The sequence below is a fragment of the Lampetra planeri genome, chromosome 2, assembly GCF_965212315.1.
Source record: "Lampetra planeri chromosome 2, kcLamPlan1.2.h2, whole genome shotgun sequence".
Lineage (NCBI taxonomy): Eukaryota > Metazoa > Chordata > Hyperoartia > Petromyzontiformes > Petromyzontidae > Lampetra > Lampetra planeri.
The window spans coordinates 18,847,656-18,874,275 of NC_136108.1; the positions used below are offsets into that span (position 1 = coordinate 18,847,656).

The following is a 26,620-nucleotide window of genomic DNA, read 5'->3' on the forward strand; positions in this document are numbered from 1 at the left end:
GTTACCCTCGAAATCTTAGTATGCGCTAAAACAAAAAATACATTGATAAATCACGCAACAACAGTATTCGGCGTGTGCCCAGGCATCCCACGTTGTATTGCGTCAATTGGTTGGTAACAAGTGAGAGTGGAGGGAGGGACAGGCCACAGGGACTAGAGACTAGTACTATCCAACCCACTTCCGCACTCTTCATGAAACTCTGCGCTTCGTGCAGAGCAAAGTCGATCTGTGGGGAGCATTTCATGCCTTGGAAGACTGCTCGATTGCAATGGTTATTTCTGACACTATTTAAACCGACGTCTCCCCTTTCTACGTTTGTAAGAGCATTGCCATATTTCTGTCTGATGCTGCTTAACAGCCAAGCGTGCAATTTGCTGGTAAAACATTGCTATGTGACGGTCCCGATGCAGTATCTTTAGCAGTTGCCTCTGATGAGTTCTTCACATTGGGACGCATTTATTCCGAGCTGTTTTCAGTTCGCTGAGTCTGCATGTTGCGTAGCCAAGATGGCTCTTGCTGGACTGACAGCATGTGTCAATAATGGAAGGCACATAAATCAGACGCGGTGAATCCAGGGGCCTCGTTGTGCAAAGCAATACAAGTATAAATGTGATCCGTAGTGTTCTGCGAGCGGTTTATATTGTCTGCATGGATAGCCGTGCGGTCAGCTATTATCGTGACAACTGTTAATGGATGTGTTGGGGAAGGGGGGCGATGCGTGCACAGCAGTAATAGTACACCACCAAGAACACAGCCTGCAAAGACTCTGTGGCAGATGGGATGTAAACACAAATAGTCGGATCAAATCCTCAGTGGCTTTTTTTGGAAATGCTGTAGTTAAAAATGGTATTTTGAGGTTACTAAGGGAAACATTTAAATGGTAATATTATTGGGTTCTTTATGCAGTGAAAACTATTTGCAAGATTTTACCGGGAGAGCTGTGCTTGGATTATTTAGCGAACGTTTTTTTTCTGCTTATGGTAGAAAACCAGACTGCCCAGTAAAAAGTCTCTTGTTCTCACTCAAAACACATAGGTCATAAGTATATATATATTTTAAACTGATATCAACTGGGCAATTATAGCAATTAATAATGCAGCAAAACAAGCATTGAATACCGTGCATGCAATGTTTTCTCGTGACGCAGAATAGTCTCGCGTATGCTGTATTATACCCAAGCAACACTTTATTGTGAGCATATATGCAATGAGTTGCATGCAGTTTGGTTATTGGGATATCCTGCTGTTACTAGAAAATAGTAACCCTACACACAGAGTGTCCACGCTATCTTCCTGCAGTGAGTGAAGTGCATTAATAATTAATCTTGGGTATCATTAAGTTTCTGCCTATATGATATGCAGCGGTTATCGTAGAAATATCATCCTTATTAGTTTACTACCACGCTTGATAATTACCAAAGGCTTTTGGCTGGCCATCGAACAAAGACGGTCACTGCATCACGCGCTTTCAGATGAGCTTCGGTGGCCGTCTGGAACGCTCTTTTGATATGAGGAAGCCACTGGATCTATGCAACTTTTAAATCTCTATTGAAAACTAATTTGTTCAGAACTGCTTTTTGTGTTTAGTTTCTGCTTCCCCCGCGCATGTCTGATGAGCCACAGTTGGCTCCGTATGGTAAGAAAGAAGTTCAACGTACTGTACATGCATACAAAGGCAGAGTTTCACCAAATCTCGAAATGCTCTTTCAGGTGTGTCCTGCTAAATTTGGAGCAAGTGGTTTGCGTGCCTCCGTACGTCTGGAGCTTGAGTGCTGTTACCCTGCTTGTCACTTCTCTTTGGGCATGCTGGGTTCTTCCTACGTTAGCAGGCACATACTGATGTATAATCGACCATCACATCTATTTCACAATTGTTTTTTATTACCAAGTAAGGCCCACTGAGCTACATACCTGGCCACAAACGATAGCTCAACTAAAGTGGCTTATCGTGTGCACATGCATAGCAGCAAAATACTCTAAAACGCACGTTACCTTTAAATGTGGAGGAAAAAACCGGAGGACCTGGAGAAAAATCCACGTGACCACGTGGAGAGCATGCAAACTCGCAAATATACAGGTGTCGGGGTTGAGATCGAACTCACGACTTCCTGTATACGAGGCTAGATGGTTAACATCTTGCCACCGTGATGCCAATCCTCCTGTTCTGGTTGCTTGCAAGTGTTAAAATATCCTAGAACAAATTCATCGTTGATATTTTGGCTAGGCTATGTAACGATCCGACACAGCCAAACAAATAAAGTTGTCACGTGTAACGTGCCAATTATTAATGTTGCAGGACATGTGACGTGCTTAGGCTGCCATGTACATTTTACATAAACTGGTGTTCCTCACCACTGAAGCTTGTTGAAGTTCCGTGTATTTGTCATTGTGGATTTTGAAACTTGCAGTTGAGTGTTGGATACCCACTATAACATCAATGATTAGTGACACCATGGGCTCTGTTAAATGACTAATTTTTTTTATCACCGTACTCATTATTTAATTCTAAAGTGCTGACTTTAGCGACATGCTTAAAATACCAACAGCATCTGCAAACATCGGAGGGTTAATCGGTATTAATCTTCACTCTTTAGACGATTCCTTCAGTGAAACACCAAGCACGCTGGGCACAGAAGGTTAGCAGTAACGTTCTGCAATCGATAATTACCAGTTGCAAAGGACTTAAAGTGGCACATGTACCGCTCTGAGAGCGGTAACTCTTTTCCAGTGATTACATGCGTCTGTCATTAACGGCTCCCTGCACATGAAATATCTAGAACACCTGAAGTTGGCCAATATTTACAATTATCGTACGAGAAGTGCAGGTAATTGTTGGAAAATTGTAAACGAATACCCAATACATTGTTTGAAGGCACACCTGGATGGACACACATGCAAACAGATGGCTCGTATGAATGTGAGTTTGGCATGCACCCACATGCACAATATGCACGATCATGCACCTACCCTCTCAGTTTCATGGACGGGGACGTACAGTAGTTCGCGCTCCTAATTTGAGTGAACACGCGCAAACAACTTGTCTCGCTGGCTGATGGCTAATTTTAGCCAAAACGAAGCCAGTCAATATGCCAGGTTGGAAGTAGTGATTTCTCCTAATCGTTTTTGCATTATGGATGTCCTTAACACTTTCCCCCACGGAGGTTGAACGTGTTAATGCGTGAGCTCTGTCCTGGAGGTCTGTCTGAAGCGTGGGGGCATGATATCTTGTTAAGAAGATAGATCCAATGTGAATAAGACGTTTGTGCAAAGTTTTGTTTCCATGATGGACTCGCCACTTACAAAGGTGGCCACATTGTCCTGGAACTTGGAGATAAAAATTCAGCGCTGAAGAGGATTCGCGTTGGCGTTTGTGTCTTACCGCTGAGGTCCCCTTCCCATGCCCTCTAGATGAGGTGATTATGTACGTAGTCATATTGCAACGTCGCACGTTATGCGACATGTTACGTACGTCATATCATTGTGCGGCCGGACGGGTAACACTATTAGCGTTGATGAACTAATTGCAAGGACAAACGCATGTATGAAAGTCTTACAGAGGCCACGTGTATGCATGGTTTTTTCTCCTTGCTTTACAGTGCATCCCATTATGCAGTACAGATAATCCCCGATTTACGATGGTCCGACTTGAGATATTTCGATCTTACGATGGCGATAGCGATACGACAAAATTGTAAAATATTTTAAATTTCGCGCGGCAGGCAAACGCAGCAGCGTACGAGGTACGAATGCATGTTAAAAGTTTTTTTTTTTATAGCAGATAGGATTGTTTCCTGAAAAAAACTTTCTATTAAATTGCAGTTCATATAGGTAGTCCTAAGAATTGACCTTGTTTTTTTACTTTACATTCTACTGTGCAATACAGTATTGTAATTAATAAATGCATACATTATATAGTTTATGCAGTACGGTACTGTAAATTCCTCTGTTTTGCTAAATTATCACCATTCTTTAAGACTCCTGGGTAGGCTAGGCCATCTTCGACTTACGATATGTTTGACTTACGATGGGGTCGTCATAACGCATCTCCATCGTAAGGAGAGGACTACCTGTTCAGCATTGCATTTATATTTGTTTAGTAGTCTCATTCTTTGAATCATTTGGTTAATTGTGAGTGTCTTCATTTTTGGATATTGTATTTGGTGAGATATACACAGTGAAAGCACTAAAGTCTGCAATGCACTGCGATAAACTGAACTTTTTATTTTACTAGGTAAGGTGCACTGAGCCATATGGCTATTTTACAGACGCGACCTGCCACAAATTATAGCTCAACAAAGTAGATCGTCACGTGAAAATATATTGCAGCCAAATACTCGAAATACATTACTGCGAAAATGTGTGGACTTTCAGAGATTTTCATAGTTTTTAGTTGCGCGACTCCAAAATGCTCAACATTTTAGAAACGTGTGAATTGCGTCAACCCCTTGCTTGGGATTTTGTCACGAAGGGCCCTGCATCAGAATCGGCTCCAAAGTGTTCTGCCACCACGGAGAGCTGACGAATATCAAGGCGTTCCTTACAGAAACGCAGCTATCCTTGGCTGGTTATCAAAGGTTGTTCGTAATCGTTGCAGCCACCCGCTGAGCTTCTCATGGAAGGCCCTCTCGCACTGAATGGAGCCACTCGTGACGAGTCGTGGTGCAGATATTTGAATTAGAACCTTGTGGATATTAGGAGTTTTTATCCACTTCCAAAACAATCTGGACTATTTCCCCCTGTGGACGACCCAAGTTGCCGTGAACTGTGGGTGCCTCCATGAATTTTGGAATTCATGGATTTTATTTTTGCGGATTTAAGGATTTTCACTGCACGGTGTTTGCCGGTGAAATGTTTCAAGCGCATTTGTCAAGTAACACACTGGTCTTATGTTGCAAAGATTCCAAAAAGTTGAATGACTGGCTTAGCTACATGGAAACATTTTATGATTTTCACGTGCAACTATAAAAAAAATGGATGTGTTTAAGCAAATCACTGTCCAGTGATCTCTATACTTCTTACAGCGAGTTCAGGTACTGTTAAAGAGGCTTCCTGGCCCACCCACTTTCCCCCTCGACGCGGCCTGTTCATTGCCGACCTACCCTGTGACAAGCGTCTGTTTGCTTAACAAGCTGCTACCCATAGCTACTCGTCCACAGGGTGCTTTGCAACTTTGCACTGCAGCCGTCACAAGATGCCACAGGTAGAACCGTTGGTGTGAATTAAGAGTGCATCACAGCCGGCGATGGCTCATCAATAATTGTCTTCCCTTAGCCAGCGGTGAAAATAAAACATTCCCGCGCTAAAGGCCAGCGTCTCCATAGCGCAAGCATCGCCGTAAAGGCCCTCTGGCGACAATGCCACGTTATGCTGTGAGGGCCTCCCCACGCCGTGAAGGTATGCGTTTGCAAGTGGAAAATGGCGCATTCATTCCTAAAATTCCACCGTGATTGATTGCCGGCAACTCACTTCCAGAATCGGCAATCGATTCTGAAAACGGATATTGGTTTCCAGTTATCTCACAACAAGCCTAATCACGGCAGAGGTGATTCGGTAATAACTCAAGCGTGTACTTGTTTCCCACTTTGTATTATTTCGAGCGATACGCAGTTGGGTGATAGTCACATGGACTCCTCAGTCATATATCATTACTGGGCGGTTTTCACCTAACTGAGGTACAGGTTTGTCTGGTCATGTGACTCAGTTGAGTCGTAGTAACCGCGTGCTGTATTTGTGTGATAGAATCCCAACAGCCCCTGAGCCTGGGATAGGCTGCATCGGGTGTGCATCCTGTAGCTCAGACTTATTGGATGAAACCGCTCAAAAGTGTGAGCCAAGATTCAGCACGCCCCCCCCTCCCTCAACTTTCTTTTACACTCAGCGGTCATATTTAATCATTGTTATGTACAGTGATTATTTCACGATACAATGGTTGTTTCATCATTCACTTTCATTGGTTCAAGCAAGTCTGACTGCTGGTGAGACGCTGTATGCTAAAACCGGTCCAGAGTTTGCTGGTGTTGGTCCGGTGCTGCTGACGTTATGCACTCCCTAAAGGCCTTGTGGTTGACAGAAAGGGCAAAAAATGCGTATTCTTGGTTCTATCGGTAAAGTCACGTAGAAGGGAAATAATAAAATAATAATAATAAAACATAATAAAATTAAATTCTCATGACGTTTCGGCCACAACGCAAGCAGCTGTCTTTCCGACAGACCTGGTCTTCACCTGAAGACGGCTGCTTGCGTTGTGGCCAAAACGTCGTGAGAATTATTTTATTGTTTTATTTTTATTATTTTATTACTTCCCTTCTACGTGACTTTACCGAAAGAACCAAGAAGATGAATCCCTGCAGTCACGAAAGCTTTAAATTGAAAAAATACGTACTTTAATTTTTTAAGTCGCGGGACAGATACAGTGCATGAAGGAGTTAAGTTGCCTGCTTATTTATTATTGAGTATTGCATCATTGCACACATTTGTGTTTATGCTTTGGTCTCATTTGTGTTTACGTTTAGGCTTATGTTATGTTTATTAATTGCCATTTGATTAAACTGGCCCCCACCATACGAACGTGGAATTACCACCAGACTTATGACTGCCAACAGGTGAGCGCTTCAGGAGCACTTAGACCACATTTTAGATTCAGCTTCCTTTAATGAAAAAAGCATTTAGAGAATCGTCCAACTTTCTTCTTTCCAGGGAGACCTGGGAAAGTCTTATTCTACAGAAAAAGTAATGTCGTCGACAGTTGGGCCAATCAACTAAAACAATTAAATCTGAAATGGAAGGAGTTGAAACTGCCGTATTAGATGCTGCGGTCACAGATATTTGTTGAGCTAGGCAGACTTAATGGCTGTGAGCATCCTTCCTTGATGTAACGCCTTCCAAGATGTACGTTTGCAGCATATTTCCCGTCATTTTTCAGTGGAACTCCTCCATCCACGACGCACATCTATCCTCGATCACTCGATACAGCACGTGATCACAATAATCATCATAATGCAGTTCTGTATTTATCGTCATAATGCGCGACTGTATTGTGAAGGTGGATTGTTGAAGATGATGCTTGTTATGATAATGGTAATGGTGGTGATGATAATGATGATCAAACATTTTTATGGGGACTAATTTTACGTGAAATGCTTGAAACGCTTGGTTTGGAAACAAAATGCCTCTGCTTTGTTGCACTGTGCCAGTGTAAGAAGTTAGGGGACAGCGCCTGGTAGCACACCTTGCTACAGCTGCAGAATGGTGAAGCTGTCTTCTTGTAACATGGAGTTGTTCGTCAGAACCTTTTTAATTGTTTGTCTTGCACGTTGACAACTGTGGGAAATAGATTCTATAAAAAAGAAGCCAGGCTAAGTGAATTAAAATAATGTATACAGAGTATGAGAAGCAAACATTCCTTTCAGAAAACTCAAATATAAACAAAGTTGTGCATACATGTTCAGAAACTTTTCTCATGCAGTTCAACTTCTGGTAATACATGGTGTTGGCTGTCGCGCTGATACACTGGTTAACACACTGTGCTATTAGCCCCACCACCTGAGTTGGATTCCCTGCTGTGACCATCATCGTTGGTCCACCACCTCCTTCCACCTCCTCACTGACCAATGAAATGTGGCCGTGACTTATGCCGCCTTCATCGATCAAGCTCTTTAGCAAGGCCTGAAAATTATATTCATATCATCGGCATTTACAATTAAGCATTAAACTATAAGTGCTCCAGCAATTTGAGTTGTCGCGACTAAGAGTCAAGATTTGATCCAAGAATACATTATTTTTCATCTTGCTTGTATTGCAGACATTTAACGTCTCCTCTGCATGTGTGGCAGCGTCCGTGCTCTATAAAAATGCAGCCCAGCAATTTCCCAATCGCGAATGAAGCTAAGTTTGAGTAATAAAAAACAGCAGCCCTCAACATGTTCCTCAGATTTCAACCCATAACTGAGCTGCCCAGACAGTCAATAACGAGGAGACATTCTCAAGTTTAAAGGTCAAAACCACCAAACTGAAAATGGCATCCCTTGAAGCCATCGTGTCCCAACCGTGATGTTCCACAAATGTGTTGAGGGAAGGCCCCAATAGCCACCTTGCGTGTTATCCCCCTACGTCAGGTGTTTCTCGAACTTTTTTGGCTCGCGGACCCACTCAGCCTGTGGAAACATTTCCGCGGAACACCCAGCACCCCCAACCCCTGGTGACAAAACGCATTCACTTCTCTCTAAAGGCCACTAATACAGCAGGATTAATATTGCCGGAACATCCAGTATTTTTTTTTTAAACGTGGCTGGAAGTTTTTTTCTTCTTCTTAGGGCTGCATTTAGATCTTAGGGTTAGAGTAATCAGGGTAGGGTGGGGAGGGGCTGGGTGGGGAGGGGGGGGACAGGCTGGGTATGCAGGGTGGTGCTGGGTGGGGGGTGGGAGGGGTGGGGCTGGGTGGGGAGGGGCTGGTCACCCCGTGGTGCCCTTATACAACTCAACGTTTAACCTACTCACGCCGGCTTGTGCCCGCCCTCACAGTCGGCCATATTTGCGGAATACACCACGCCGCCGTTGACCCTGGTCATTGACCGAGCAACCCAACGCTCCTACTAGCTTTGTCCGCAGGAATGTGTTTATTTCCGGATTAACCTGCGTATGCATCGCAGCCCCGCGGACCACCTGGAGGACCGTCGCAAACCAACACTGGTGGTACCAGTGACTGCCCTCTGAGAACCACTGCTGTAGATGGACAGAACAAACAAGACGGAACACGAGAGAGAGAGCACAGATGAGAGACGTGCCCTCAACGTGAAACAATGCATTTGAAGGGAATCAATGGCAAAGTGACTTCCTGCTCAAATGAGCATTGAGTCTTTGGTGTTCATCTCCTGTTCACAGCCCTGCAGAACCAGTGGTGGAAATTCGACATTGCTGTGGTGGGGACAAGTCTTTCTATTGAACTTAAAATGAACTGAATATTTTTTTGTAACGGAAATATTCATGCTTTTTTATGCATTCAATAGGTTTTATAATGAAATACAATGGTAGTGGTGGGCTCTATGTAAATACAGATGGTTGTACTCATTAAGCCACTGTAAAAACAAAACTATTAAACACATGATAGCAGGACTGGTCCTTGAAGAGACAGTTATTTTGGAAAACTGTAAGTGGATCAATGTATTCATATTCTGCATAAGCAGGACAATTTTATTTAGTTATTTATCTTATTAATGGATAGCTAATTATTGTACAAAGTGAATTGAAATGTTTTAAGTTATATTTAGAATGAATCTTGTTGGTTTTCATAACTCCTAAGGTACGGGGGCAATATGAGTCGTGACTCACTTAAGATCTGTCGCCAGCGTCCTAGTGTGCCACAGTACAGGACCCAGAAGTGGTCATTTCTGCAGGGCGACACTTTAAATTCTTGGGTTCCGACAGCCTGCTGTTCAAGACTGTTAGAGAGGAGCATACTGACAGCTGCGTAGAGAAACCCCGGTTTAGATAATCATAATAATGATCGCGCGCTTTCAGATGTGCTTCTGCGGCCGTCTGGAACGCTCTTCCTTCCGATATTAGGATGCCACTGGAGCAATGCACTTTCAAATCTAGATTGAAAACTCATCCTTTTAGAACTGCTTTTTGCGTTCAATTTGTTGTCCTTTCCCGCACACCTCCGATTAGCACGGTGCGAAAGAAGTTCAACATACACGCGTACAGAAATTTAGTTGAACACGTAGGCTTTCGTGACCGATATTCATAATAAAGGCTTTTTTTTGGTTAGATCACGTAAATATAAATGTGTCGTTAACCCACCACCACCCGACACAGCCACTCAGTAAGGTTTGCAACGTGAAGAAAGCGTGCCAACTAGTTACTAGCTACTTCAGCGCACCGGTGTGTCGGAGAGTAGAGCCACAGCATTTACAATTTGAGCAGCAAATCTCGTTGTGTGGCCAGCTTTTTGTGAGGAGATATCGCTCTTTGGCCTGGCCTTGTGCCAAGCATGGTTCTCTTGCTCGTAGAACTGGGCCAAAAGTGTCTCCGTGGCTCCAATGAGTATCAGGTGGTGTGCTCATCTCCGTTGGCATTCGGCAGCCCAGTGGGTGGACATTTCGCAATCCCATTGCCCGGGCAGGGGGTGGGTGGCAGGCCCATTTTTTTTTTTAGGACAAACATTCTGGGGTTCATTCTAGATTTGAAGTTTTCGTGACTGCAAGAATCCATACTCTTTGGTTCTTTCGGTAGTCACGTAGGTGAAAAAATATAATAAAAAGTTATAAAATAAAAATAAAAGTAAAAATTTAAAATAAAATAAAAATAGAAATAACTAAAATTTATTTTTAATTGTATTCTTATTTTTACAAATTTATTTTTTATTTTTTTAAATTATATTTTTTCACCTACGTGACTTTACCGAAAGAACCAAAGAGTATAAACATTCTGGGCTTTTAGACAAAGTTGTGCTCGTATTGCAGGACCTCCAATAACCATACGGGCTTGAGCTCACAACCATCGGGGATTCAAAGTTGCCCGAACCACCAGAGCCACATACCCAGTCAGTGGGCCTTGCCTTGTGGGCCTTGCCTTGTGGGCCATGCCTTGTGGGCCATGTCTTGTGGGCCATGCATCTGCACGCCGCTGAAGCTGGTTGAGACACCGTGCCGGCTCTTCTGGTAATGGTGTCGGCTGCAGGGATTGTTTTAATCGTGGCATGTGCTGCACATACATGTCGCCCTAATGGCTCGTGTTGTATCGTTATGCGTTTTGCTTCTCGCTGTAATGTGGCGTTCCTGCAAAAGCTTTTGAGCATTGGGCGCACCATGCACATTTTAAAAACATTCTGCATATTTACATTTTTTTGGATCTCCTGCTGTTTTGATACTTTAAAAAAATGATTACTTTCCCGGCGGTAAAATAACTTGCGTTATGTGGTAGTGGATATTAAGTGCACTCGGAATCCTTAATCAGTCCTTGTTCAGACGGCTGTAGTGTTCGAGGTGGTGGCCAAACATTTGTGAATATCAGGATAAGAATCTTTATTTGTACTGGACGATTCCGATGAGTTATAAAGCTCTTTTTTCACAGATGTGTCAGGTAGGGGCAGAGTATAGGAAAAGTAAGCAAATCACAAATTGTAATTTTTATTTTTATTTTACCAGGCAAAGCCCACTGTGTGTGTATGTTGGCCTTTCACACCATACATCGCCAACCATCCTAATTGGAGGTTCGGGGAAGGGCGACTAACGAAACACAAAAAGCAGTTCTAAAGAAATGAGTTTTCAATTCAGCTTTGAAAGTGCATAGCTCCAGTGGTTTCCTAATATCGGAAGGAAGAGCGTTCCAGACGGCCGCAGGAGCTCATCTGAAAGTGTGTGATGCGGTGGCCGTCTTTCACTAAAACGAATGCAGTATGGGAAGCTTCGAGGCCGAGTGAAACTGATTGGGGGACTGGGTGAGGATCGTCAAGTTGACGGGGACCATTTGATGGTTGACGGAGAGCATTGTGCCCTCTCAGGCCACGTGGGTCTCGGCGAATTCTGTCTTCGCAAATGTACCGCACCCGTGCCGTCCTGAGATCGTCCGACTGGAAGGCCGCGTGAAACGGATTGATGGAGACCGCACCTGCCCCTTGATGGGGTTTGATCGTGTAAACTCTGCGCTGAAAACAAGCGGCATTGCAATGTGCTTGCTTTAATGATTAAAACTAATTATAAAACTCGCTTTCAAAGCTCGCGTTGTGTAAAATGCGCCGATGAACGTGTTTTTTCTAGAGTTGTAATTACCCGTGCCTTTTCGTCTGTGTAACATGTTGATAGACTGCAGGGGCGCACTGCACATGCACATATTACTGCTGCTCTCTTTGGGTTTGAAAGTTATCTATTTTAAATACTACCTCCCACTGATGATTAAATCCATTATGCATGCTCCAGTTGGGAGTTTTAAAATATATATTTTAAATAGCCGACTGGAACTTGTAAACATTTTTTTTACAAAGAACGTTGAATATAACACAAAAATGGTTACATAGTTCGTAGGGGACTTACACATCATGCTGTCATCACAGCCGACGCTTGTCAAATTGATAACAAACACGGGGTATTTTGGTCATCGATATATCCCAAAAAAGTGTCACCGGACCAGTATCGTCTTGGCTTCGCAGAATAAATACGCTTCAACACTCATCACAGAATGCCTTGCCCATACACGTAATGACCCCCACCCCCTCCTCCTCGCTCACACACACGGAACTTTCCATAGGTGCGTGCCTGCTTGCCGGGCACATTGCTACTGAGTGATCACATTAGCCAGTGTGGCGAGGGGATGCTCACGAGCATAACCATAAAAAGAGAGTCATGCAGTGTGTGGGGTTAAGTTGTTAGAGTCTCTTTGCAGCGCATTTTGCTGCTACGTACGTAACGTTACGGCCACATTATATCCGTGTGGCACAACATTTTTTGCGAATTCAGTCCGAATGAATGCCATGCAAAAGAATGTATCTATTTGCAGAGTTGTTAAAACAATGCCCCAATGAACATTTTTTACCGTTAGATAGGAAGGGTTTGGTTTTAGAATGTGAGAAATCGAATTTTGTTGCCAGAATTGACAGCACACCTGCGAAATAACTTTTAATAGTAGCGATTAAAGAGGACATTACTAAAATTGGGGAGGGGATGTATATGTCAATACAAATCAGGTTTGGATGGGCTGATTGGGTAATACGAACGGAAAGCATCAGATGCACACGTGCGCAGCTCTTGTAGTGATGGTGGGACCATAGACTGTGAAGAGTAGTATGAAAAAACAATGATTTTTTTTCTTCACTTCCATCTGTTACCTTCTAAAAATGAGCACCCATGGTAAAATGATACTTGGGTATGTTTGTGTGCGTGTCATGTGTGTTTTTGCATGTAGAGAGCAATGTGTCCCATGATGGCGAAAAAACAAATCACTTGACATAATGCCATGAAACTTGTCACACGCCTGCCAAATAACAATTCTAATGAATAAGTAAATGTGCTTTCCTGAGGAATTGGTTTAATCGAAGGATAACAAATGATGTAAAATTAATGTTAAAGTCGAAATCTGTTTTGACAGCTGTACAGCCCAGCGGTCAACGAACCTCGCACTAAATGAGTTCACATCACAGCGGATGATTCCATCCGGCATATTTCTGTAAATGTATGTGGACCATTACCAAAGCCAACACCATCATTAAAATGTAACTTTAAAGAGACCCTGTTACATTATTTGCAAGATTGGGCTACTGGGGGAGATGCGGGGGCATGCACTTGCAGTGGGAATATAAATTAGTGTGCACTTTTATTTATTTTGGCCATAGGTGCATTCCTCAATCTGCATACACCCAGATCCCCTTTCTGGACGCACTTCTCTACGGAGAGTGAGCTCACAGATTCCTTTCGAAGGTGGAGCAATTCTTTGCAGACCGAAAAACCTTTTCGCTGTTGAAAATTACTTTCCCTTGACAAGAAGCAGACGTTCTTGGGACGACGGTGGCAGGCCCTGTGAAAGTAGAGGGCGAGGGTGCAGTGATGTCGCAGATCGGATCCAGCGTTCAAAACTCACCGTTCAAATCTTCCGTGGCATCCCTGTGGCCCGTGCCCTCTATGGGAATGGATGCTTCACTGTCCGTTTCAGAGTATTTTGAGTGGACCACGCCAGACGAATGTTGAAGAAGGGGTTTCTCGGGGATTGGTATATTTAAGAGTTCAATTAGCTACAGCCGTGGGAATGTCTGTCTCGGCTGCTTCGGTGACAGTGACCAGAGCCCTGGAAAAGGAAATGCAATGGTTGGAGGGGGACCATTTGAAAGGTTCACATGGCAGAATTGAGGCAGAAGATTTTGAACCAGTATTCCAGGATTTGTGAATTGATTCCGCCAGAGTAGTTTTTTTCTGCTGCTATTGAAGTCCGCATAGTAAGTAATTTGCACTTCACAAGGAGATAGCTGGAGTTTTGCTTGCTGCCTCCCAGGTAATGGTTTGACTGCTGAATGCAAGTTGATTATATCAGCCCTTGCTCCATTGAGTATTCGTATTATTCTAAATGGTCTCTTGTGAACATCCTTTTGAACTGCTTGCAGTTTATTATGATGAGGGTAATTTTTTGTTATCCACAGATCTGGGCAGCCGTAACTATATTTACTCGAAATTTAATCGCAGCGTTTGTTTTCGCTTTAATGATACAATCCACTCGAGCCAGCTTTGTGTCGGACCCCCCCCCCCCCATCCCGCAGTGAGTGGCTTATCGCGTCGACCTACGAGCGTGACTCTGTGTGGCACTAGCGGGGTAACAACCGCTGGGGTGAAACTAGACCAGCGCCACTGAACCCCCGTGGTGGGTGCGTTGGGGGGGGAGAGGTTGAAATCCTTTCGAGGGAGGTGCAGGCTGCGGCACGGATCATCCCATGCAAGAGAAATGTCACGTGTGCGCGGCGAACGCGCAGCGGCAAAACGAACCCCAATGCACAACTTGAAACGAATGCCTCCACTGACAACGCGTGGACTGGAGGAGGCGTGCACGGTGTAATTAATCTCTCCGTGGATTGTGGGGTTTAGTGGCCTGGGGGGGAGGGGTGCCGGGGGTGTGCAGAGGGGCGTGGGGTGATGGGTGTAGGGGTGCAGGGACCATTGGTCTTGAATGAGGAGGGGGGGTGTCACCAAACAAAACAGGTCGAAACCCACTGCACTACACACAGGGCGTGTGCAGGCTTGGCACGTGTTTTGTTTGGCGAAATGGACTTGTGCAAGGGGACTTTCGGTGCACACCTCATGCTTGTCTCGCCTTGATTGACGTTGAATAACACGCGAAGCATCGAAGCTGACCATAGCAAAGACATGAGTAATACGTGTGAAAGATATTTACATCTTCTTGGTTCTTTCGGTAAAATCACGTAGAATGGAAATAATAAAATGATAAAAATAAAACATAATAAAATAATTTTCACGACGTTTCGGCCACAACGCAAGCAGCCGTCCTCAGGTGAAGACCAGGTCTGTCGGGGGGACGCTGTCACCTGATGACGGCTGCTTGCGCTGTGGCCGAAACGTCGTGAGAATTATTTTATTATGTTTTATTTTTATTATTTCCATTCTACGTGACTTTACCGAAAGAACCAAGAAGATGAATCCCTGCAGTCACGAAAGCTTTAAATCGAAAGATATTTATATATAAAATAAAACTAGTTGCGTGTAGATGCGCCTTAGTTATCCGATTTATGGACGTGGCATAATAGGTAAATGGAAATCTTTATTTGACCAGATAAGCGTCCATTAAGATGCATGTGTCAGTATTGGGGTCACAATTACAGAATTAATGAATGACACAGTGTGGGTTATTACAGTAGAAACACCTCTTAGCGTCGGTAATTGGTTCCACGAGACCGGTCGTTAAATGATTTGGTCGTTAAGCGAGTTTAGGAAATGCATGTTAAAGGCTTTATTCGTTCCGATAGCATCGAAAGTTACCCTTTTTCACCCAAAAAAAAAGTACGTTATGATATCTAAACAATGTACTGTATTGTCTCGATCGTCATTAAATGATGGGAATTGTACTTCAGGCAAAACTACAACAACAATATGCAAGAAGGTAAACATAGGTCAAGTGATCTCAACAGTCCAACCTGGACTGCATTTGTGAACATTTTACTCGCCCTTGGGAAAGTCAGCTCAATAAAGTGTGGACTGTGAACTCGTTGTTATTTATTTTACCAGGTAAGGCCCACGGAGTTGTAACGCTCGTTGTCAGAATGGACCTGGCCACAAATGATAGTCCAACTAAGTGGCTCATCACGTGGAATTTTATAGCAGCCAAATACTCCAAGCGCATGTTTCTAAAAGTTAGAGAGGAAAAACCGGAGGGTCTGGGAAAAAGATCCACGTGATCACAGGGAGAACATGCAAACTCCAAATATACTGGCGTCAGCGTCGGGATTGAACCCACTACCTCCTGTAAAGCGGGCGAGATATTTAACATCTCACCACCGTGGGACATTTGATAACGGGCGCTTGCACATGGAAACACAAAATCAGTCGCATGTGGGATCCATCTTTGATCCGTCATCTCGGCATCCCAAGTTGGTCGACTTAATTCGTGCAGTGTCAGAGACGTACAAAAAAATGGCTTAAAAAAACAAAGCATATTATATGATTTTATTATGTTTTATTTAATTATTTTATTACTTCCCTTCTACGTGACTTTACCGAAAGAACCAAGAGGAAAGCATGTATCGGTTTAGATATATATCTTCTGAGACTTTGTCAACGTCGTGTGTCACGGTAATAAGCACTGTGAAGTGTAATGTAAGTTGATTGCCAAAGCCTCGAACTGCCTGTAGGCTCTCGTGGGAGGCGCAGGGAGGCATTTACTGCCACGTCTCAAATCACAAAGGTGGGGGGTGGGGGGTGCCCTGAGAGAAGGGGAACTGTGACGTTTCATCCACGGAAGAAGGAACTGAACCACAAAAATCAACAGAAACTGAAACTTGAAATTACAATGAAAAGTAATGGCTGCATCATAAAACTGATACGTTATTTGAAACTGACGAGTGTACCTTAATTTTTAAATTAAATAACGCCGCTATGTGCATTACAAAAGTGAGTGACCTTCCCTTGAGTCTAGCAGCACTGACTGTGAGCGCCTTTGACATCATGCAAATGCAGTGTATAGGACTGTCAGTTTAACACGTAGTAGGCTTTCACGACCAATATCCATAATATAGTTTTTTTTATTAGATCGCTTAAATATAAATGTGTCATTAAACACGACACATTTATATTTACGCGATCTAACCCAAAAAAAAAAACGATATTATAGGACTATCATTTGGTTTCCATAATAAATTGTGTGTAAACTCTTCCTGCCTCTACAGGGAGGGATTCCACACAACTATTAGATCTTTTAACAAACTTCGAGACAAGAAGGCCCATATGATCGAGTCTCGCTCACTTTTCTGAAGAGATGCCACGACACGAAGGTAATACTGATCGTCTTTACACTCACGTCTGCTGTTGTCACTTCTCCTAATGCTAAACAGATCTTGTTCAGGGCCGGCTGTGCCCTGATCTCAGAGAGAATGAGATTGCTCCGATTCGAACTAGATAATTTAGACAAGACTCTCTTGCAATCACACTTAACATTGACATAAAAAAATTAACCCGTAAAAACAAAGTTTTTCACTATAAATCCTTTATATGCGTGACGGCTAGAGTGCTCTCGTCCTCTGGCTTGAGATGGCTGCCACCTATGGGTCAGATGATTGCTTGCCACCATTAAGCAATTGGTAATTACATATAAAAAAAAATTCCTAAAAAGTGTAAAATTTTGGAAAAAATGTTTCACTAAAATAAATTCTCACGCACAACGAGTCTGTGTGCAAAATGTCAGCTCGATTGGATCACGGGAAGTGGGTAAAAAAAACGACCGAAAGATTTGCACGGTCGTAAGCGCACAAGCGAGCAAGCAAGTGAACTTAATATAAAGGATTTAAAAAGATCTACATCTGATTGGGACCATGTAGATAACATGACAGCATCTTCAGCCGCCTTGATGTCAGCTAAATGCGAAGAGAACCTGATTTCCAAGTTCAGCCTCCTGTCTAAGAAGAAGCCTCAGCCACACATTAAAAAGTTAGACGTTGATAAGATTGTCATCAATCAGAGTAACAGCCCAATTTCCGACAGCCTACAATCGGTACTAGCTAAAGGGTTGAATTTCACAGTCACTCCTAAACACATCCCAGTGGATGATATCATTGAGTGGATGATATCATTGTCCAGGTCAACGTAGCCACTAAAGCAGGGGCGGGGGGAACCTTTTTTCTGCCAAGGGCCATTTGGATATTTATAACATCATTCGCAGGCCATACAAAATGATCAACTAAAAAATGTGCCCGTTATATTTGGTCAAACATTTCATTAACTCACCCCTAATGCGATGGCTGGAACTGCTTATCTTTGGTGGATTTTTGTTGATTTTGGTGTAACTGCCATCATTAAAAAGGTCCTGGATTTTGTTGTTATATGTGGCTTTATCCATGATGACAGTAGCATTGCCCTTGTCGGCTGAGAGGATGACTATGTCCTCTCTCTTTTTCAATTGGGCGAGTTCAGAGCGCTCGTCTTTGCTGATGTTACTAATGGATTTCTTAGCATTTTTAAGGATGATGGCAATTTCAGATCTTGCCACGTCTGTCCGGATGTGTCCCAAGCCTTTGAGGGATACATCTACCTGGGCAATTGTATCATCCACTGGGATGTGTTTGGGGGTGACAGCAAAATTCAGCCCCCTAGCTAGTACCGATTTTAAGCTATAGGAGATTGTGCTGTTACTCTGATTGATAACAGTCTTGTTAACATCTAGCTTTTTAAGGATGTGATTCCTGACATGCAATACCCCGGTGTCTACAAACTAAGCTGTGGCTGCGGCAGTAGTTACATTGGGGAAACTAAGCGACATGTCTCGGACCGTGTTCGTGAACATAAGGCAGATCTGAAACACGGCAGGACCAATTCCTCGGCTGTGGCTGATCATTGTTTTAACGCTGTGGGCACTGTCGAAATTTATTTCTCCAAGACGAAGGTACTCTGCAAACCTGGCTATCAACAAAGATTCGTTCATGAAGCCATCCAGATATATAAACGGACAACATTTCAACCGAGAAGATGAGTACAAACTGAGCAATAATTGGAAGGACGTTATTAACCAGTTTAAGCCATAACTGGCTGTGATGTTTCCATCCTACCTGCCGATGTTAGCAGTTATTTCCGACTCTCTGAGTTGCATTCCTCGATGTGGCAGTGGCTACATTGACATGCTAATCTCTCACGATACAACGGCCAGCCCAACAGCTTTGGGGTGCCCTCTATCTTCCCTCTCTAACCCCGCCCACTCACCCTTGGGCTGCACCCATCTCAGGCCTATATAACACCCTGCTGCTTCAGCAGCTCTCTTGCTATTTTTTTCACCTGAGGACGATTGCTTGTGTTGTGATCGAAACGTCATGAAATTTTTTTTAATTTCTATTTTTCTATCCACGTGACTACCGAAAGACCCAATGTAGTTTTATATTTGTAACATTGCTCTAAAGGAAACTAATGTAATTGATTTAAAATACAACTGCAGTAAGTTTTTAATTAAATTGATACTAGACTTGCCATGGCATTATAAAAAAAAAATGTAATAAAATACGGGGTGAATAAAAAAGCACATTGTTTTTTTACTGTCGCTGAAAGGTTATGAAGATCTCAATATTTCGGCGCACGTGCCCTTTCCAGCAAATATTGTGGTGTAAAGCAATAGGGTCTGCAGTGTCAGACGATGGTCTCGGTGGGGTCCCAATGTGTCATTGGCATTTGACATTTTTAGGAATGAATACCGAAAGTTAATATGCGTTGGTGCAACCGAAGTATAATGAGTTTTTTTTTTATTGCGTGAAAAATCATTCACGGGGTCAAACCGTTGGCCAGATGTGCTTAATTAAACCTGTTGTAATTAATTGCATAGCACTGTGCATGAGAATCGATCTTTTGAAAACAAAAGGCCCTCTGGCAGAGTCTTTATATCCCTGCAGTCTTGCGTATGATTTATTGTTATGCATGTTTATCCAGGAAAAACCTCACTGAAGTCCCAGTGATTGCTGTGTAGATCGAATTGAGTAATTTACGGGTCATTTTTCAAATTTGGACCTTGTTGACGCTTGTACACAAACGGCATACTGTTACAAATGACGTCACGTATGTATGTACGTACTTTGAACTTCTTTCGCACCGTACTTAGACAACCGTGACTGATTCGAGGTGCGTGGGAAGGACAATAAACTAAACACAAAAAGCAGTTGTAAAGAAATTCGTTTTAAATCTAGATTTAAAAGTGCATATCTCCAGTGTCTTCCTAATATCAGAAGGAAGAGCATTCGCACCTGAAAGCGCACGATGCGATGGCGAGCCAAAAGCCGCTTCTGCTGCGAGGGTGACCGGAGTTCGCGTGATGCTTTACGCTCCTTGAGCAGATCATTACGGTATTGTGGTTCATTTGTGGATAGCACTTTGTATGTAATGAGTGTGACCATATAATGCAGTGTTATTCACTCATTTTCACTTTAGCTGATAAGGCATCCGTGTGAGAGCCGCCACACATTTGAAACCATTGGGTTTGACAGCATGATGGGTTTTTTTTATTTGTGTTTATTATCTGGGGCCACATTAGAGGAGGCCACACTAAAGGCCACCAGGGGTGGCCAGCAGCCCGCGGGCCTTGCAATGAAGAACGCGCATGATGTGTTTTCTTAGGTTTTTTCGGTAAAGTCACATAGGTAAAAATTAAAATGAATAAAAGTAGAATAAAAATAAAAATCACCACGTTTCGGAGGCAACACAAGCTTCTGTCTTCAGGTGGAACCGTCACAGCACGATAGCTGTATCAAGTGAAATAAATTCCAAGAAAACAGTCCTTGTATATATATACTGGTTGAGGGTGGGAGGAGCCAAGGTAGGCCCTGAATATTATTTTTGTGAGGTTCGGTGCGGCTGAAGCACGCTGTTAGGAATGAGCCTTTGTTGTGTAAACTAGGTGCGAATGATGTAAAGGTGCGTGTAATGTGTTCGTTCGGCAATTATAAGCCAATGCAGCTCAGCGAGCACTTGACAGACACGGGATCTTTAACGTCCACTGTCAGGCAGATGGTGCGTATTTATGGTTAATGTGCCCGCGGGTATAACCAGAGCGGCCGCTGGGTTCAAGCCGCGAACATCTGCAACAAGTGGCAGACGTTACCGCTCGACCATGCCCCCCTCCCCGCCCACGTGACTGGGGCTATGTGAAACGCTCACTGCCGTTTTAAAAAAAATGATTGTGCCAGATGTCTAGGCAACGTACAGGTCAGCAAACCATACCCTACTCCACAGGCATGACCCACAGCAATCCTGACATACGTGCATGGCATGTACAGTACATGCATCGCCTAGGAATGCAAATTTAATCTGTGTGCATGTGGGTATCTAAAGGTATGTGGGGAGCGTTAGTGCAACGGTTACCGGGCTGCGCTACGAACCCAACCCTCTGAGTTCGATTCCTGCTCCTGGCCAATACCAGTGACGATTATCCGAATTGGTCCTGGTCCTCCCCTAGGTCGACTCGACGTAAAAAAATCAATACCTGGTTGCGATATGTAAACATTACCGCTAGGGGAGACAAAGGCGGCCGGGCGTGGTGTTGACCACCCACCCCCTCGTGTGCCGTGCCGGCTTTCAGAGGTGCTCGCTTAACAGCACTTGCCCCTGCAGTCTGTTACACGCTATACTGGAAGGAGGGGTATCTTTGCCTTTATCTCAAGGCATGAACTGTACAGGTAAGTTGCATTCCAAGCCTCAAGACGAGTCTTGCCCTCTCCTGGGTTGAGAGAAGCGTGTACCTGTGAAGTCGGGCGACGGAACCACACGTGTGGTTACGTCCAGGGGCCTGTGCCATGTGGACGTTTCGTGCACAGTAACCGGTTTGTGGAGGTCGGCAATGACAACACCTCCCATCGAAACACGGCGAAAATGCGCGCCAAGTAGCTTTGCATTCACGGCTTTTTGACGTCCACAAGGGGACTTAAGACCCTCCCGGGATTTTAGAACACAAGGATGCTATTTATTCAGAATGGTCCTTTGCAAACTTCGTAGATGAGGGATTTCAAACATGAGCTCCCCAAGTACATTTTGTATGGCTCGGTGACCCACGTTCCCTACCCGTTTGGTTTAATTAATCGTTTGACTATTTTGTTCGGATGTTACCTGCTACGTTGTTTTGAATCTTAACATCTCAACTTTGTTTTAAAGGGCATCGCCTTCTTCGAGTGGATAAACATAAACAAGTTCACAAGTATGAAAATCCTGTGCCATTAATAATATTTTATCACTTGACGATGGGTTTTCATCTCCATCGCTATTGGTTCTTTCATTGGAGTCTGCCATTGCTCCGACTTTGGTTATGCGAGTTCAAGATTTCTGGTCAGGGCGTTGGCTCGGCCCATCATCACCCTCAAAGGTTCATAAAATAAATACCGATAGGTGAGAGGTTCTGATTGGCTGTGCTATGAATGGACGAGTTTCTGTGATGGGCACGTGTTCCAGTCACTGGCTCAAGGCCACCAACAGAGGTGGTCACCAACCAAAGGCCCTTTTTGTGTCCAGCTGGTGGGGAGATGCTTTGGCTCAGCTCGCTTGCTGTACTAGTATGTTTATAGTATTCCTTCCAGGAGCCTTGTGATATTTTTAACGTTTGTCCCACTGGATTACAATTTATGAACCTATTAGGATGTGTGCTGCAGACTGAGAATAGAGCCTTAATTACTGTATCTAATTTGATCTCCCAGGAGAACTTTAGTTCATGTTTATGACAGTGGCTGTTAAGTAGTCCCTTCGGTTATCATCAGGGATTCTTTGAGTCTATGATGTTGTGATTTTATTTTTACTTATTAAGGTGTAATGTGAACACATATAAGCAAAGGACATTTAATTGAGCTGTTTTCGTCTTTGGCGCATGCATTTGAAACCTGAAAAGGTCATTTTGGAATTCTGTCATAAAATTACTTTTTTATTGTTGCAAAGGCCACACTTACATGACCAACATTTACAGTGAAATGAACATGGCATGTAATAGTTGGTCCATCTTATTTTCAGTTGATACTCTCCTGAAGCATTGGACTCGGGTTTGATTCTCATCAATGCTTGTTAACCCTTTCCCATTCCGATGACATACGTGTATGTCGTAAGATAAAAACACAGTTTAGCGCCAGCTATCATGGAGTGCAGGCGCGTCGTTTGAGTTCTCCGCGGTGATGTAAAATTTATTTTAAAAAGCGCCGCTCTGTGTCTCTCTAAATAAAATCACCGCTGAATCGGTCTCGCGCCTTCCGAGATTCAGCGGTGAATGGGACCCACCCTGCAACTTGCAGATGCCTCCGAATGGGAAACGGTTAAAAAAACATTTTCTTGACTGTTTCTCAGGTCAAACGTTCAGAGACATTTACAGCCAGAAGCACCACTCGCTTTGGAAACACGCCCATTGGGACACGGTCTTCTGTGCAGCTGCCATGATACGCTTGAAGAACTGTTCTTTGAAAGTCAGCCAGTCCACGAGCAAACCCACACCCTCACCTGGCCATAGTTGCTGGGAGGCAAACGCTGCACGTAGAATGGAAATAATAAAATAATAAAAATAAAACATTATAAAAATAAAACATAACATAATAAAATAATATAATATTTTATAATTTCCATTCTACGTGACTTTACCGAAAGAACCAAGAAGATGAGCTCTTGCATTCATATCTTCACCTAGCCTCTCTTGTGCAAAAACAACGTGCAAGATCGTACGCCGTTCTACGTCTGCACGAACCTATCCTTCGCGGGTGCGGAATGCTTCTGGTTCGCCCGCCAAGTTTTGCCTTGAGGGCTTTGTGCCCTCGCGTACAACACGGGGCCACTAATGGGCTGACCCTTGGCACGCCGCTGTGAATAACACCGCCGGCGCGCGGCACGTCTTCCAGCTTCCGCAGTGCTGCTGGCCGGAGCGCTTTTCTGCTTGGCGTTGCTCGAGGATGCTGACGGCTTCCAAAACAAATTTCTGAATCTCGTCCACGTCGCGGCGAGTGCTTCTGGACTTTGTTTCGACGCCAACCCGGTGGCGGTTTTTCAAAGTGGATTCTCGCTGCCCCGAGCTTGCTTGACACTCTTCGATCGTGTTCTTTTTAAATCCTTTATATTAAGTTCACTTGCGCGCTTGCTTGCTTGCTTACGACCGTGCAAATCTTTCGGTCGTTTTTTAACCCACTTCCCGTGATCCAATCGAGCTGACATTTTCCACACAGACTCGTTGTGCGTGACAATTACTTTTCGTGAACATTTTTTCCAAAATTTTACACTTTTTAGGACAAAAATATTATATTTAATTACCAATTGCTTAATGGTTGCATGCAATCATCTGACCCATAGGTGGCAGCCATCTCAAGCCAGAGGACGAGAGGACTTTAGCCGCCACGCATATAAAGGATTTATAGTGAAAAACTTTGTTTTTACGGGTTAATTTTTTATTATCACGGCAGCACCTGGCCTCAGCAGTTCGTGGAGAAGGGTCGGCTCTATAATGTACGGCAATGCATTCACATATGCATTGCTGTTAGGCATTGAGTGTATTGCTCGTACGGGAGCAGTTTGTACAGACACGGCACGGGGAAATCAATGCAGCCGCGAGACGGGACACGATGTTAGCCACTGTTCGGTGCAGTGGAGCCCGTAGCCTTCCCAGCCGTGACATGAGGGCAAGATTGACGTCAGCTGCTAAAGGGCACCAAGGTGCATTCGTGTGTGTGTGTGTGCCACGGCTGCAGTCGAATTAAAAATATATATCCGTTGACATTTGATCCGTCTGGCTTCCATTTAAATGAGGCCCTCTACATCAATATACATTGTGTTTTGCCGTACAAGTGGAATTTCACTTCACGTGGTGTATCATTGCATCTTCGTGGCATCGTGTATCCCTTTTGCAACGAGTCGTTTTCGTTGAGGTGAAAGCCGTCTAAATAATGTCCCTATAAAAATCGTGTAACTGTGTCAGTGGTTGACGAGTCAAAGTGTCTCCAACCCCCATCACCACCCCCGGCTCCATCGAGTGTGTCTGTGGTGCCTGTCTCTCCAAAGCACGCACACTGTGACCCAGTCTTGTAAATTCCACTTTTGCGTGGCTAGACCATTTCCTCCACTTGACAACCAACCACTCTTGACTTCTCGCAAAAGTTAGCACTCATTCGTATTGACCCAAAGAGCGGTCGATGGGATAAAAAGCATGCCCCCCACTCCAGGATCTGAATCTACAAGTTTACAATTGATCACAAGGGGTTGGCTGTTAGGAGCTCCATTGTGTCCTGGCAAGGCAGGTGTGGAATACATACCAGGAGGATTTCAGGAGAATACAAATACAATTATTGATCTTTTATCACGTAAAAAAATATATAGAATTCACTATTCGAATGTTCCTGTTATTAAAAATAAACATCTATAATAATTTTAAATATGCACAAAGTGTCACTTACATTTTTATTCAGGTCTGTGAATATGTTCTTTATAAGTAATGTGCTTCTCAACCGTTTATTATTTAATGTATTTACTTCTAAATAATGTCATTTGTAGGTATGTTGAATTTCTTTCGCGGAACCTACGTAGCGAACCGTTGTACATACCTTTTGTCTAAACATGACGAAACATTTTATCTAAACTTTCCATACAATGTTCGATAACAAAGCAAATTGGAGGTAATGTCAAGGGAAAACAATGAGGGGGCAGGGGAATATAACAAATATTCTTCTTATCTTTCTCACGAGGAGAGAACATCAATATTTAGAGGAATATTTGTCGCATTTTGCATTATCGGAGGCCAAACGTTAACATAACCTGCATTTTTATTTGGCAGGGTATGCCGATATGAGATCTCTAACTTCCGAATGTTCTCTGACCCACGTGTTCCTCTTGGCCGGCCCTCTGTGTGAATCCAAGCACATGCTTTCTACATGTTTCAATTTGCACTTGACAGCTTTGGTTCCATTTCCTTCATCAATGTCCATGCTCCCGATATGCGTTTTATCACGTGATATATTCATTGAAAAAAAAACATTCTTCTTAAGTTGCGTTGGTAGTATATTGCCAAGTTTCGTTATTTAAATTCAGTTTTCCAAGATATGTCTATCACGGAGATGGAGCAAATAAATCAGCTTGAGTTTAAGAGCTCGGTGAATTGTTGCGCTTCATAGATGAGAATAATTTGGGGGGGGGGGGGCTTCCTACAGCAGTTGATAGATCATGGCTGCTGATGATGAGCATGTGTACAATTATATGCCTACCAGTATAGTGGGTTTTTGTTTTACAATAATATCTCTGACCGATTGGTGACCATTACATTCTCTTAGGTTTTTTCGGTAAAGTCACGTAGGTAAAAAATAAGAATAATAAAATAAAATTATAATAAGTGAAAATATCTAAATTCACAACTGAATTCATTAATTATTATGTTTTACATACGTGACTTTGCCGATAAAACCTAAGAGTATGAATCCTTGCAGTCACGAAAGCTTCAAATCTAGGACCATTACATTCACTGCACTCTGGAGCTTTGCTTAACTTTTTGTGTACCTGCTTGGCTTCGAATCCAGGGTCTCAGCCGTGGGTAAAGTATAACCCTGTCGTGATGCTCGTGATCGATACCACACACATCACTTGGTTTGTGAGTACACAAGGACTATGGGAAGGGGAATTAAAGTGCCTCCACTACTAAAGTGTTGCCGATGCACTCGCAGCAGTAAAAAGCGAGGATAAGTTTTGTCTCCAAAAATTTTGGTCGCTACATTTTTAATCGACGTGTACCATCGGCTGTGACACATGGTTCAGGAAACGTGGTCATTAGCTAAAGAATTCAAACAAAAACGGAAAAGTGCTCAGAGGCGTGTTTGGAATTACACTGCGAGACAGAGGGGGAGGGACATATGGATTTATAAAACACATGCAGATCGATGACTTCATTCAACCGATTAAGAAAAAATCAGGCCGAGACACAGGACCCTGCACTGGAAGGGACGTTGGCTGATG

General features: G+C 43.5%; 1 protein-coding gene across 5 annotated transcripts in view; it reads left to right on the top strand.

Moving 5' to 3' along the window:
- The window catches only part of THRA (thyroid hormone receptor alpha), a 108,217-nt gene that overhangs the window by 41,121 nt on the left and 40,476 nt on the right, over positions 1–26,620 (top strand). The gene's annotated exons all lie outside the window — the stretch shown is intronic.